The sequence below is a fragment of the Lytechinus pictus genome, chromosome 18, assembly GCF_037042905.1.
Source record: "Lytechinus pictus isolate F3 Inbred chromosome 18, Lp3.0, whole genome shotgun sequence".
Lineage (NCBI taxonomy): Eukaryota > Metazoa > Echinodermata > Echinoidea > Temnopleuroida > Toxopneustidae > Lytechinus > Lytechinus pictus.
In genome coordinates, this window is record NC_087262.1 from 3,080,725 (window position 1) to 3,095,288 (window position 14,564).

The window sequence follows — 14,564 nt, forward strand, 5'->3', positions numbered from 1 at the left end:
AAAGGGAATGAAGTGAACGTTCACACTAACATACCTTCGTTATGACACTTATTCTGTATTGACTGTCGAGTCTGTCGACCATGCCGATTAAATCCTCTTTTTATCAATACAAAGATCGATAGTTTTATGACAATGATCAAAATTATACTCCATGTAAAGGTGACACTTACAAGTGACATCCTATCGTATATCGAGATTGTTGAAATCCGCCAATAGTGAAATTTACTTGGTTGAAATTCCCCTATTATTTTCAGTACGGTTAAGAGATTTGCATGTAGATAAGCTCTAAATTGCCTGACGGCATGTCATACGAAATATTAATGCAGTAGCTTTGATCATGGTTCTAATAGGATCCATGCTTTGATCGATCTGGTTTCGTGGTGTGACCGAGAAATGCTTCTCGGCATGAAACCGGAGAGTGCCGATTTGCGCAATGCACTTTCGGTAATTCTTGACGCGGCTGATGAGGCCGAACACTTACCGAAAATTTCCGAACGCCACCCGAAAGCAGCAAGGTCAACTGGTACACAGTTCAACATCGAGCATTTTACTCTCGATATTGTTTGATTTTCAGGAACATTCAACCTTCTCTTTAAACCTCTAGGTAAATATTCCGTGCCGCAGTTTTTCTCGTAGAGCTTTGTTTACTCCGTCGCTCATGCTTTCATTTTACCACCCGTTTCATTTCATCGCCGCCGAATAACTCGTTGAAAATTTTATTCCCAATAATGGTTACACCGCAATAGTGGAGACATGGGTGCGATAAATGGCGCTCTAGTCTACAGTTAGCAGACCTGAATGCACGTTCACGGCCATATGTATAAATAAGATAACCATTATCATTTTTTGTGAGGGGATAGTGCAAAGAAATAATTAAAAAAAATGTTAGGGAAATTTGATTCATATGATGGTCCGAAAGAAAATAACTGTGTTCAGTTCGGAGACATTCGTAATCCACAAGCTCAAAAATCAATTCATCATTTCAAAAGAAATTTGGAAGAGTAACATATTTATCGCCGAAGGTATCGTATGATACAGATGACAACCATTCTAAGATTGTTTCTACAATCTTAGAATGGTTCTGTCATCGGTAATTCTGATGACATTCTGAAGAGCCATTTTGTCCATTGGTATTTAATTATGTTATCCCTCCAAATCAAATATTGAGAGAACAGTGGGAAATTAACAGTTTTAAGTCTTTGACTAAACTCAGAATTTTATTCAACTTGTCTTTAAAAAGCGAAGATGGATCCGTTCGTGAATGTTTCAACAGCCGGTGTCGAAATATTTGATTCACCCGGATGCGAGACGTCCTTCTTGTTCGCCTTGATTCATTATATCGCTTCGTATCTTCCCGGCAAGAGCTTGAGGTTTAGCGTTAATTAAATGATTGAAATATGAACTAGCACACTTTTCATGGTTTGTGGAAAGGGAAAAGCTTATCGAGCCACGCAACACGTTCTGGATTGCGTGACAGAAACAAGAGAGAAAAAATACTGTATAGCGTCCATCAATGTCTGTGGTATGTGACATCATCAGTTCTCATCATTTAAAACAAGATAAGCTTCAAGTTGAGCTACATGGCATAACATGTAAATAAAGTAACATACCGGAGTATCATACGGCACTGAAAAGTTCACAGAAAAGGGCAACAGTGTGATTACAGCTAAATCAGAGTAAAATGAACTGGACGATAATTTCGAAGACTTTGAAATCGTAGTTACTTTATACCCATTTTGAAATTACGGCATGATTAATAATTATGCTGGCAACAATTGTCAATTGATCTAATAATCATTTCTCAACAAAATAATATATATAAAACTTTCACTTTTCAATATATTCATGCTGAAGTCACATTTCGCCTGCGATGACTGCACAATGAGTTGAAAACTACCGTTTTACGGATTTCTATACGAACCACACAAGAAGCTGGTACAAAAATTATAAAAACTACCGTTTTCGACATCGTAGGCGAAATGTGAGTGCGTCATCAGCTCCCACACAGTCACTACCCCTTCAATCGTAAAATATGAGAAAATGCAAAAGACTGAAACTAAAATATTTATTTACCACCGTTATCCAATTGATATGTAGTCCTGCATGATTACTTTTATAATGACGTCAGCATACGACTTAATTATGCACAGGCATTTGGTACACTAAAACACCAATTCGTGGATTGTTGAAGATTTTCAATCAATGATTTTCCTTGTCTCAAAGTATTTACGTTTATTAATATTATAAGAACTGATTTAGATATCGATTATCTATAATTGTTATCGTGGTTGCTATCCAACTTTAGCTGGTAAATTAATTGAATCCATTTCAAAATAACCCTAAATATGTATGGATAAGACGCATCGTTAATGATCGTTTGTATTACTCAATATAATTCCAGATTCAAACTCAGATTTCAATCGTTTCCCCCTCTCTCATTTAACTTTTGTAGTTTCTGCGACTCTTTCTTCTATTTGCGACTGCTGTCATTCATTTTAGCATGGCACCTTGGATAGAGGGCAAAAGCCCACACCGTAACTGTTTGTCATCGGAAGAACGGGTGGGGACGACGACTTCTCAACAACAAAAGAACCCCCCAAAACTAAACACGAACCTATATCCCCCTTCACGGTCGTCATAAAAAGCGGCTCTTTTCCGACCACAAGTACCTATTGTATCACAAATTCGATTTGTGCGCACTCGTGCATGTGGGCACTTCTCTTTCACGCATTTTTATTCAAACATTTGAAAGATTGCCGTTCTATTTCTATCGTTTTTATTCCTTCTGTGTCACGGTGGCCATTGTTCAATAGGTTTATTATTGGTACAGAGTAAGCAGAACGTCTCGCCTCACCGCAGGCCATGCACCCTACATACAGGATGGAATCCTCGACGCATTTCGTGCGTCGATTTGGCATTTCGCCCGAGAACTACGCAAAAAGGGCCTCCTCTGGCGTATGGCTCCCCAGGAAAAACAAAAACATGTAAACATTCAACTGCATAAACATGAGAGGAGCATTAAATGATTCATTTCAATTTTGGTAGATGATATTTAGAAGTGGTTAGTACTTTCAAATTTCAGAGTTACACGCATATTTCGCGTTATAGCACGGATCGGGTGACGAAAAAGAAAAGGGAATCTTCCAACCACAGGCACGAAGAGACTCTAAATTATTTGGAGTGACGTTAGAAATGAATCCAAATAAAACAAGATTCGATATCTATAACTGATATCCATAGTTCAACTTTTTTAATTCTTTCTAAATGATAAGTATTAAATCAAAATAGGTTAGCAATATTCTGAAGAGTTCGGAGACCTTTTCCGATAGGGGGAATGTTCGTAATCGCTTTAAGTTTGTCAACACAGGCTAGCGAGCTTCAAATACGTTACAAGATTATGCAGAAAAAAAATCGAACTCATGGAACCGACTATATAGGTTGGGTGAATAACGACAAAAGGGAGAGGAAGAAATAAAAGTAAGATATTAAATCCGTGGTGCGTCGGGAAACTGATGATCAAACGGTGAATACAAGAATATTTTTAACAATCGAAATAATGTCGACAGTGCATTTATCGGTTCATAGATTTCTTTAATGCTAAACCCTCTCTTTTCCTAGTTCACCCATGTTGTTTCCTCTTTCATTTTCTATTTTTCTCTTCTTCTGCCAGTCTGCCACTCTCATGGTTTCGTGTTGACCTCTATCGCATGGGCCACTTTATAGAAACCCTTTTGACGCAGTTTATCGTCGGCAAATAGAGACGTTCAAAGCGGATATGCGCAAAGCGATTCAAAAATTATGGCTTCGTATATGGATTTGTCAACGGCACTCATTCGAAAGAAATTGCTTTGTACTGATATTTGATGACGTATTTCGTTCGGCGGGGTTCGTTTCAAGATATAATAGGATAGTGAGATAGAGAGAAAAAAGAGACAGAAACAGAGGTGGGGTAGAAACACAGAGAAAGCTTGTAATCATAACTAGTACGTTTTTAAATAGCAAAACTCACTTTTAAGGGGTATTCCAGTTAGAAATATCGGCTAACATTTCAAGACGGCCGCTCGCGAGGATCAGCTATGACGACACAATAATGTGTCATAACATGCATGGCAACAAGAAGTCTCTGATGTACACAAATAATATGTACAGTATACTCCTCACACCAATACTAATGTAGGCATCCAAGGTCATGAGCATTGGGCAATAGTGAGGAAGTAGTTAACTCCAGGATTCTTTTATGTCGTGATGATGGCGACGCAGAACCCGATACCTTCCAAGATGTGCCTTCGCGAATTTACTCAAAAAGCCAAGTGTGCCTGGCTCTAATTATGCATTGTGAGAAAATTGGGGGGAAACTTCGATCTACAAAGTTTCCTCCTGATTTATTGACATATGCCGTTTCCATGGCAACAGAGCGTAGAACTGTTTCAGCGAAGTAACTTTTAACCTAAAACTCAAATGAGTTTCATTTCATCCGATTTTGATATCTTATTAGCGTTTTGATTGAACAATTTTACACTATTCCTTGAAATATCATTTTAAGCCGGGTGAACCCGTACAGGGATGAGAAATCGGGAGGTTTAGGGAATTTCTTTTTTTTAAAGTCATAATATTGTTCAACCTTCTTCGTATAGCGATTTTAGGAAATTGCATGCCTTGGCAAGATTTAAATAGGATGAAAGGATAAACCAGTATAGTCTCTCTGTCGCCTCATTACTTCACTCAGGTGGACCACAAGCCGGTTATAGATGAAGAAAAAATCCTTGCTCTTTTCTTCAATCGCTCACAATGCGTCAGGAATCTAGATGGGAGGAGCGCAATCAAGAAAAAAGTGATCGTCATTTCAGAAGTGGAGAAAGAAAGAGAAAAGCTTAGCCCGAGAAACGCTTGAAGGCCGTAAAGATTTGATGTGAGTAGTGCAAAACGCATTGCGAACACTAACAGCTTTCTTGAATCCGTTTTTACCGGACCAGTTCAAAAGATTTCCTCTTTAGCGCTGTCACAGCCCAAGCGTCAGCGAGCTCGACCTATCTCGTTTCTACGTTGATGCTATAGGGACTTTCTCAGCGCTTCGCAGTGGGGTCAAAGGTTCGCGCGTAGTCGTATCTCCTTGGAATTACTCAAAATTTCCCTCGCAAAGAACTAAAAATACTTCCGGTTCCTAAAATGGTAGCGTACACAGTCGGTTGTGGATCGCTAACGGACCGTAAAAAATGTATGGTATCGCCTGGAACGGAGTCATGCTAAACCGATTCCCGCTAAATCGGTTAACAGCAAACCGATTCAGGAAAGTTAAAGGGAACAAATTACAGTTTATAATGCTGAAATTTGATTCATGGATAACTGCAATCTGTTAGCTAATATAACAATTATATTTTAATAGGACGCATTATGTTAAACAGGGCCCGCTGGGATTCCGTTAAAAAGTAATTATGATATGTTATTTTCACTTCACACGACATAATTGTTAAATGACTTTTGAAATCGAACTTCCCAGAGTTCATACGTCAAATTGTGTGCACAAGCAGATGAATTATTCTTTAGTCAGACGTGACGTGAAAAACAAATGAAAATTCTGAAGTATTATGGAACGTCGGAAATGTGGCCAGGAAACAGACAAATTGATGCATGATAAAATATAAAACATAAGGAAGAGACGGACACAGAAAGGAGTTCTCAAAACGAAGAAAATAGTACTAGATTCAATACCTGAATATGTCAGCCGACCGAGTTACACGACTACCGGAGCGGAAGGTTAACCGACAAAGAGCGAAGAGAAATTGTGAAGGCATACGCGGGAGGAAAAAGAAATACGATGGCGAAAACAAACTACGCATGTCGAACGACAGCCGCTGATCTTTTTCAAATTCAAGGGATATAAATGGTAGTATCTTTGTCGTTCTCTGGATAAGTCTTGATGTCTCCCCGAAAAATCAAATGGTAATAGGATTCGTGACAACTAATAATAGTCTGGTTTTCATGGAACTCGCAGATTATGATATGCCCATCATCATAGGGGGAGGCACAAATCAACCCCAGTGATAAATTTGTGCAAATGAAAAAATGAAAGGATTAAAAAACATTGCTCATTCTTGTACCAGGCCCCTAAAGTAATTTGAATAATGTTAAGAGTGCAAAATGTAAATGTGGTGAATTAAAGTGTGTGCGCAAATTATGTTCCGCGTTTTGCGCGAGTCCTTATCGTACGGTGCATGCTAGTTTGGTTGAGTGGTCTTTGCCAAAAGACCACTTGATGTTTAGAGAGTGTGTAATTAAATTGGACAGTTTCATTTAGACATAATGAAATACAAACATAACACATGCAGTTCGCCATACAATTTGTGACTGTACGTTTTATCTATAACGTTTCAAATGTTTATTTTATTGAAACTTTTAAGGTAAGTGCGTGACCATAAATCCTTCAGAAAAGACTGATTAAAAATGGGCTAGTTACCGCGAATACGAACGCATGGACCAATCAGGTGAGCGCGTTAAGGTACTGTACCTCGATCGCTCCATGGCCCCTCGAATGTTAACACCAACCCAGTTAACACATGGGCTTGTCCTATGAACACACCCCACCCCTTTCCCCTAATTCTATCAATATACTGCCTACCCTTCATCAAATTTTGCCGGCGTAGTATGAACATCGCTCCTGGCTTCGTGCTCGTGGTTGGTCGGCAGTCACGTTGATCTAAATCGCTTAAATAATCGATGGCTGTCGCGAACGGGAAGTAATTGAGGAGAGGGAGGGTTTCAAGCGGACGACAAGATAGAAAAGCCGTCGCTTGAGTTCATGTATAAAATATCATCTTAGTTTCCCCCGTATACAGTATTAGATTATGAAAAGAAGGGAGAAGGGAAACAAACGATACTTGAAGAGAAAGAAGGGGACCCGGAGAGGGAGATGGAGAAAAAGGGGGGTGGGGTGGCGTCACAGTATTGAAGGGAATTATACTGAGCCAACATGCATGGAGGGAGAATCGTGATAACGTGTATTGGTGTTTATGTGTTCAAAAGAGACGATGGGCGGGGGCAAGAGCAGTAGAGAACAATAAGAAGGGAAAGGGGAAGAGCCTAATGGCTCATCACTTACCACACAAGACCAAGGCCATCGGGAGATAAAGGGTCGATGATTAAAAATAAAAACCTTTATAAGTTTCTTTCCATATTCTAGTTTTTAGGGTAAATGCTTTCAATTTTTCATGCATTAATGGAATAATTAAAGCAAAAGCACAGAAAGTGCGAATCCATATTCATTAGCGAAATCGCACTCTCTCGCAGCCGCCTCTCCCTCTCTATCCCTCCCTGTCTCTTGCATGCTCCCCTTCTCACCATCTCTCTTTATCTTCATTTCTACCCATCTCCCACCCTCCTCCAGTTTTATTTATTTGTTCCCCGGACGCGATGCTAATGAGACGGGATGCATTTCGTATTCTGAAGGACACGGATCGGCAGGAACGCACGCAACAGTAACGCCGTCGTTCGTCCAAAATGTCACTCAGAGTTTTGACTGCCTCCGAGATGAGCAGACACGAGCGAAAGGGAAAGTTTCACGCCTCATGGATGCTCGAAAGGTCATCCCAATTCCTATCTGGTTTCTAGTCATCCTTCTCTTCTTTATTATCATTTACATGTCTTCTTCTCGTTCTTAATCCTCCTAAACTTGAGATCTATCCATCTTCCTCGCGATGTAATTTCCCAATGATAGTGTTGAATGATCAAACTCGGAATCAACAACATTTGAAACACCATTTTCTCATTTATTGGAAAAAATTGTATAACACTTGAAAACGACATTTGAGCGTTTCAAACATATATACTGTTAAACTTTCGAAAATTATAGCAAACTTTGAAGGGGCAAGATTTTCCGGTGGGGGATCTATGTTTGTTGTCAACCATTTGAAGTTTGAGCGAAGAAAAGTGGATCTTACACAGCTGAAAAATGAAAATATCAAACAAGGAAGGCAATTGACAAACCAAACAATTCACAATTTTTGGCTTGAATATCAGCTTACTGTCTTAAATTATTCTGTACCAAGTTCAACCGACACATTAGCAAGAAATAAAGTTCTTCCAGGTTCGAAGTATGTCTTGCTAAAATAGTGACGTCATATCAAAAGAGGGAAACTTGGCACGATTGTTAGATTTGACGTTATACATCACCAGAAACTGAAATTAATCAACCCATGCCGTATAAGTAGGCCGAAGACAGGGAATGCATTTTTGGAAGAGAATGCGTCATTTCTTACGTGTATCAAACCACGATTACTTTGAAATGCTACTGAAAATTTTCCCGCCATGCATGCTTAAAATTTCATGTTGTTCTTGCAAAACCAGAGTGCGGTGTACCATTCAAAGTGAGTGGGGGGAATTAATTTCGCTGATAATTACTTCTATTTGTTGAAGTTTGTATTGCAAACACGATTTCGTTTCAACCATTATGTTCATTCATTTTTTGTTCATCATTAAATGGTGTAAATGTGCCATGGTGGATTCATCGTCTTGAATACTACTGGAATAGAATCATACGACACAACGAATATATATTATGACGTGAATAGTATAGTATGGTTCAGAACAGAAACATACATCCATCAAGAAAGAGAGAGAGCCTGAGAGTCAGAGAGTGAGAAGCAGAGAGAGAAGGGGGAAGGTACAGAGGAAATGACTATACAAATAAAGAAGAGAGTCAGGAGCAAGACGTTCAGAGAGAGAGAGGAGATGAAGAAGTTCGGGTGAGAGAAAGAAAAGTATATTTTACAGGAAATGAAGATGATAAAAAGAGGGAAATATCACGAGACGGGTGATTCTGAAGACGATAGTGCGATGATGGGTGAATAATTCCGCTGGGAAGACAGCGAAAAGATAATAGAAAGGAGGTCTCCGATGCAAAATCCAGCAAGATGCGTTACCATGGATACAGAACAGCAGATTACGAGCATCATCAATTCGCGTTATCTCTTTGATGTCCGGGGTTTTAGGGGAAAGAAGAGCACGATTGTAGCGGCGGTGGCGACAGGAATTTAATGGAACGGATTCGGTTCAATTTCGACCGCTTACCAAAATATGGTAACAAAATGGAAAGCAGGGCGAAATATAAGCCTTGTTGGCCTCATTAGTCAAAAAGAGGGATGTGAAAATGTAATAGGAGAAAATGTAGAGAGGGAAACAGTGAGAGTGTGGAATAGAGATATTAAGAGAAAAAATTGTCTGAAAGAGAAAGAAATGGCGCTATATTTTCTATTCAAGATCAAGAAAGGGTTAGAATGATATGAAAGGGAATGTGTGTGTGTGGGGGGGGGGGCACACCTGGGGCGGGGTGAGGACAAAGGTGTGGGCGTTATTTGTAGGACATCTTTAAGTATTCAATTAGAATGGATGTCCGGGTTTAACCAAAACGTAACAAAATCTGTAATGAATCTATAATGAATCAAAAAATAGAATCTGATGATAATGCACTCATACATAAATAACCAAGTGTTTGATGAGATTTTCACCGATATGTTGTTTGATAGGGAGCTGTAACTAGCCAAAATAATGAACGTAAAGCAAGCCAGAGGAAACCTGGATTTACCTATTTATTTATTTTGTGTGTTTGTTGGGTAAGAACTGGTTTTAGAGCGTTTTTCTGCTAAAAAAATGGGGGGGGGGGGGGTCATAACCTACCAGCGTAGAGAAGCGAAAAGTATTTTTTTTAAAGAGGAAAAAGGACAACAGACTAAAAGCGAAATTTGAGAATTTGGCAAACTATAGGGGAAGGGTAGTCAAATCCTACTCACCGTACCCCCCCCCCCCTTCTGCCCCTGGTGACGACATTGGTCAAGGTGGACTTGGTATTTTAAAAGGGGAGAAAGAAAGTGAAAACCATAAGAACAAAACAATTATGGAAGAATGAAGGGGACTTTAACCAATATGGATTTCAGGGCTTTACTAAATCATTCAAAGTCACCAAAATCAAAAAAGAGAGAAAGCATAATTGGTAATCCCGTACTAATAATTCAAATCAAATATAATTCTTACAGTATTGGTCACGTTGACAATTTCCGTAAGAAATCATGTTTACCACTACAAAGGATAGTTTTGCCATCATGACATTTGTAGAGGATTGAAGTTTAAGATTTCATTAGACCAAACTGATGCCTGTAAATTATATTAATTACAAATGCGAATAAACTAGAAGTTGGGATTAAGCTAGCCTTCGAAAGGAAAATTGTTTGGGGATAAAAATAAATGAGTATTGTACTATTTCGTACGAACCCATGGTGCTTTTATAAATCCTCAATCTCCCGCTAATTATGATGATGTTCGACAGAAAAGGAAGATAGTGACAGTTTCCTCAATTGCTCATGATGAAAGAATCTTAAACCGACTGTAAACAACTTTAAAAGGAGGTAGGCCTACTAATCAGCACGTCTTGTGTTGAGGCTAACAATGGCGCCGCGTGTAATATTGAGCCTTTTTCCCCTACAACGACGACGCGGCCTTGGGTTTACGGTACGTGCACGCAACTCGATACATTTTTCGGTAGCAAAAGGAGAGGCGTGATGTCGCATGCCATTTGTGCACGGTTGGCGTCGCTTAGCCGTTTGTGCGTTGGAACTTTCGACAGAAAACAATTCACATGCACAGTCCACAAGACACCAAGAGAAAGAAGAAAAAGCGCCAATAGGCTGAAACTGGTATAAGTTGAGCAGATGAATTGGTGCAAGCTCGAGCCGAGTAAAACTCACCTTTGCACTTTTAAAAAAGATGAAAGCGTCCCCAAAGGAGGTGAATAAAAATTACGAAGTTGAAGGGACACGGGCGAAAAAGAAGTCAGGAAATTACAAGGAAAAGGCAGAAAAGAATGACAATGAATCTTGGATCTTCAAAAACTCCCATTTCCTTCTGATTAAAACTTGGCACCCACATATTATCGAGAAAGTCTGCTGTTAAAATGATTCCCGGAAGAAAAAATATCTACCCATACAGTTTTTCTTTTCGTCGCAACAGCGGCATTTTAGGAAATTTTCGCTTCCATCTCTCTCTCCCCGAAAGCATCGACATCTCTTCATAAATGTTCCGGGCAATTTCCAGGAATATTTCGGTTGCTAGGAGGGATGTCTTAGAAGGGTGATATTGGACACCTCACTATCACGGCATGATTGCTTGCCACCATCAAGAAGATCGCTTGACATTAAATAGTAATAACGGCCTATGGAGAGTGACGGACGAAGCACAAATGGAAAAGAGGATACGGACGACAACTCAGAATATCACAGGGGCTATAGCATTAGGACGCTGATATAGATCGTGAATTTGTTTCAAATGAAATAATGAATTATAGTCTCGTGTCTTCAGTTAAAGGATGCAATAATTGGAATTATATATGGCGCCAGAAACTTAATAGATTTTAGCTATAATTTCAAATTAATTGCAGTAATCGCCAGTATTCAATCCGGATACATTACATAACGTTTTGAAAAAGAGGAGACAGAACATCTACGTATGATATTTATCAAAAATAACAAGACGAATTTGTATGAATCGAGGGGAATAGCATTATCAATAAAGTACACAAAAAAGACAAAACAAACTTTTATGATTCCACCCAAGAAATAAGCGTTGATTATGTCATATTGCCATGCACATGAATCGTGATGTAATTGAATTCATATATGGATTGGCTGAAGAAAAAAAGGGTTACGGAGTGATGCGTATAAGGTCATCAAGGTTCACAGAGCATGCTCATTAAACATTCCGAACTTCCAGGCTATACATGATTTATTTCCCCGGAACGGATTCTGGACTGGATAAAACATGAACTCCTCTTTTGTCGGCTTTACTCCCTTTGCCCGTCACAGCAACATACAATGTTTCGGGAATTTCCCCTAACTTCCCATATGTCTGACGCAAAACGTTTTTATTTTGTTTGCCCTCGCCCTTCATTTGTAGACTTAACATATCCACCGAGTACGTGGGTTTTGATGATTTGTTAAGTGTATCGGGTTAAATTATATTAGCGATATCATTCATTGACTTTCTTCAAACTGGAGCCACACATTACTTGCTTCCTAATATCTAATGTATTTGATATTTCCATATTTCCCCTAAACCCCTCCCGTTTCTTCTCAATTCCATACAGAATGTTTTCCACTCTCTTGCTGACTCGCCACCAATCTGTTCCCTTTACCTCTCTCCCTCAACCATTCCTTAACCTCTTTCTAACTTTCTTCCTCTCCTCCCCTCTTTCTTTCTCTTCATAGCATCTTTCTCCTTTCTCTCTTCACCGCGGTAACTCTGATCCCTCCGGGCAACGCGGGCACCCCAGACAAGTGCGTGAAAAATCATGCAAAATCAGAGGAGCGGCCTGCTTTCCCGCGCAGTTAACGTCCTCAGTCTCTCAATACAAGCCTTTTGTGTTACGATCCCAAGCAGAAAATAGAAATATGAGAATATTAAAAATAAATATCATCACAGAATGTGGAATATATTTGACTATTGTATTTTCTTTAAAATAAGAAATGAAGGATATCCAAGCAGTAGACTTTTTGGCAAGTGCCTTTTAGAATCATCATTTTTTTTTCTTTATACCATTCTAACGCCGCAAAAATAACATATCAATTTGGTCTGAAACTATAGACTATCCAACACGCCTTGCCTCCAATTTGCACTTTTTACTCATTCCACTTGGGTCCCCGGCTTGAAATACTGGAGGGACGGACGGCGTAGCTTTCTATCGCACGCTTATCATCGACCAGTACCGTCACGCTGGTCACCAACAGTGGCGTATCTAGAGTGTTTTTAGGAGGGTTGGGGCGAGGAAAATTAGTCTCAAAGTAGAGTCAACAAAATAAAGGAACAAAAGAAAGTCTGGTTTGAATTTCTAAATTCCGGTGTCTGAATGTTTTGAGGGGATGCTTCATGTACAAAAACCACCCCGCCTTCAGAAGTGTATGCCCCATCCGAAGGTGACCCATTTTTAACACCCCTCCAAAAAAGTGGTGGCGGCATATGAAACAACTGAGCAATAGTATTGAAGGTGATGCATATGGACCAAATAATGCACCCCATCATTATGATAAATGTCCGCGAATTTCGGACACGTATGAACTATTTCCGTACTGGTCTATATTGCTCGCGTGCAGGTCGCCAATTATAGAAACAGCCATAAGCGCACATAATGACCAATCAATCACGGTTAAAATGCTATTGAGGAAATTAACGGAGCGAAAGGTAAAACAACTCTGGGATAACCACACAGTGAAATACAAACATTCACAGTAACCAACGAGAGCTCTCTCGATAATGCCCATTTGAAAGTAGCGATTCGATCACGCATATATACATGATATAGGGTCGAGAATTTCATCCTGTCTCTATTATAGAAGTGAATTGAATATGAAATGGAGGGAACAATATTACAACATTACTGGTAACTCGCGGGTAATAATGAATTGAATCACAATTCTCTGATCAAGTGATATGTTTTTTCTGTTAGTCAACGCTCAGCAATTTATCAACATATGAATCTCCTTGAAACAGACGTAAGATTCATTCTTCAGGAATATGATAATTCGATTCAAATGTCATGCCTTTATAATCTAGATGATGTTTAGACGCCATTTTGAAAACAAAACCTGACCCAAGAAAGCCAAAAACAGAATAGGCGTATCTCTATGTAAAAACGAATGCATTTATTCTGATAAGGATGATATGAAAACCAAATAACCAGAATTTTACCGAACGACCACGTTTATATTGAATAAATATAAAATGTCACCTCCTTATCATCAAAGAAGATAGACGAGTGCTTGACCTCTGTCTATCAATTCATTAATTCATTAATTGTCATATTTATTTTGCTTCTGATAGCAAAGTGACTGCTAAGTCATCAATTAAAAAGAACGAGTTCCTATGCACATACGCATTTTTTTTTATCAAGCAGCGCATCTTAATGGGAATGGAGGGGGGGGGGTGCTTCGAAGAAACGCAAACCTCATGGTTGTAAGAAGATGAGAACATAAGAAATCATGCTTCGTCATCTGATTCGAAAAGATATTTTAAAGAGTGGTCATAGATGTACTCTGTTTCTGGCAAAATTGCAAAGGGGCATGGATTATCGTGTTGTACATTTCTCGTGATTATAATAATAGTCTTATCCTTCAACTGCCATCTGAATAATGATTGCACATATGTTAAACACACCGTGCGTGAAAGGCAATTATACACAACAGCCCCCCCCCCCTGTAAAATGGGACAATACCGTCCAAACATGCTACTAGTAGGTCCATGGTCCAAATAACCCCAGGCGATTTTCTTCTAAATATAAACAAAAAAGCTGGAGCGACACAAAGCAAAGGGGTAGAGTGTGGATGTGGATGCCAAAAATACTGTTTTCTACGCGTTTTCAATATTAACAAAAGAGCGATAACCTGCAAATGAAAATTAAAAAGAGAAGGGGGAAAAGGAACTTCATAGACAGCGTACGAACTATAACGGTGCTTCATTGGCTGTTTAACGGAATATTACGTACACATGATCACAAATACAGTAACCATCATATCAAAAATAATAATTTA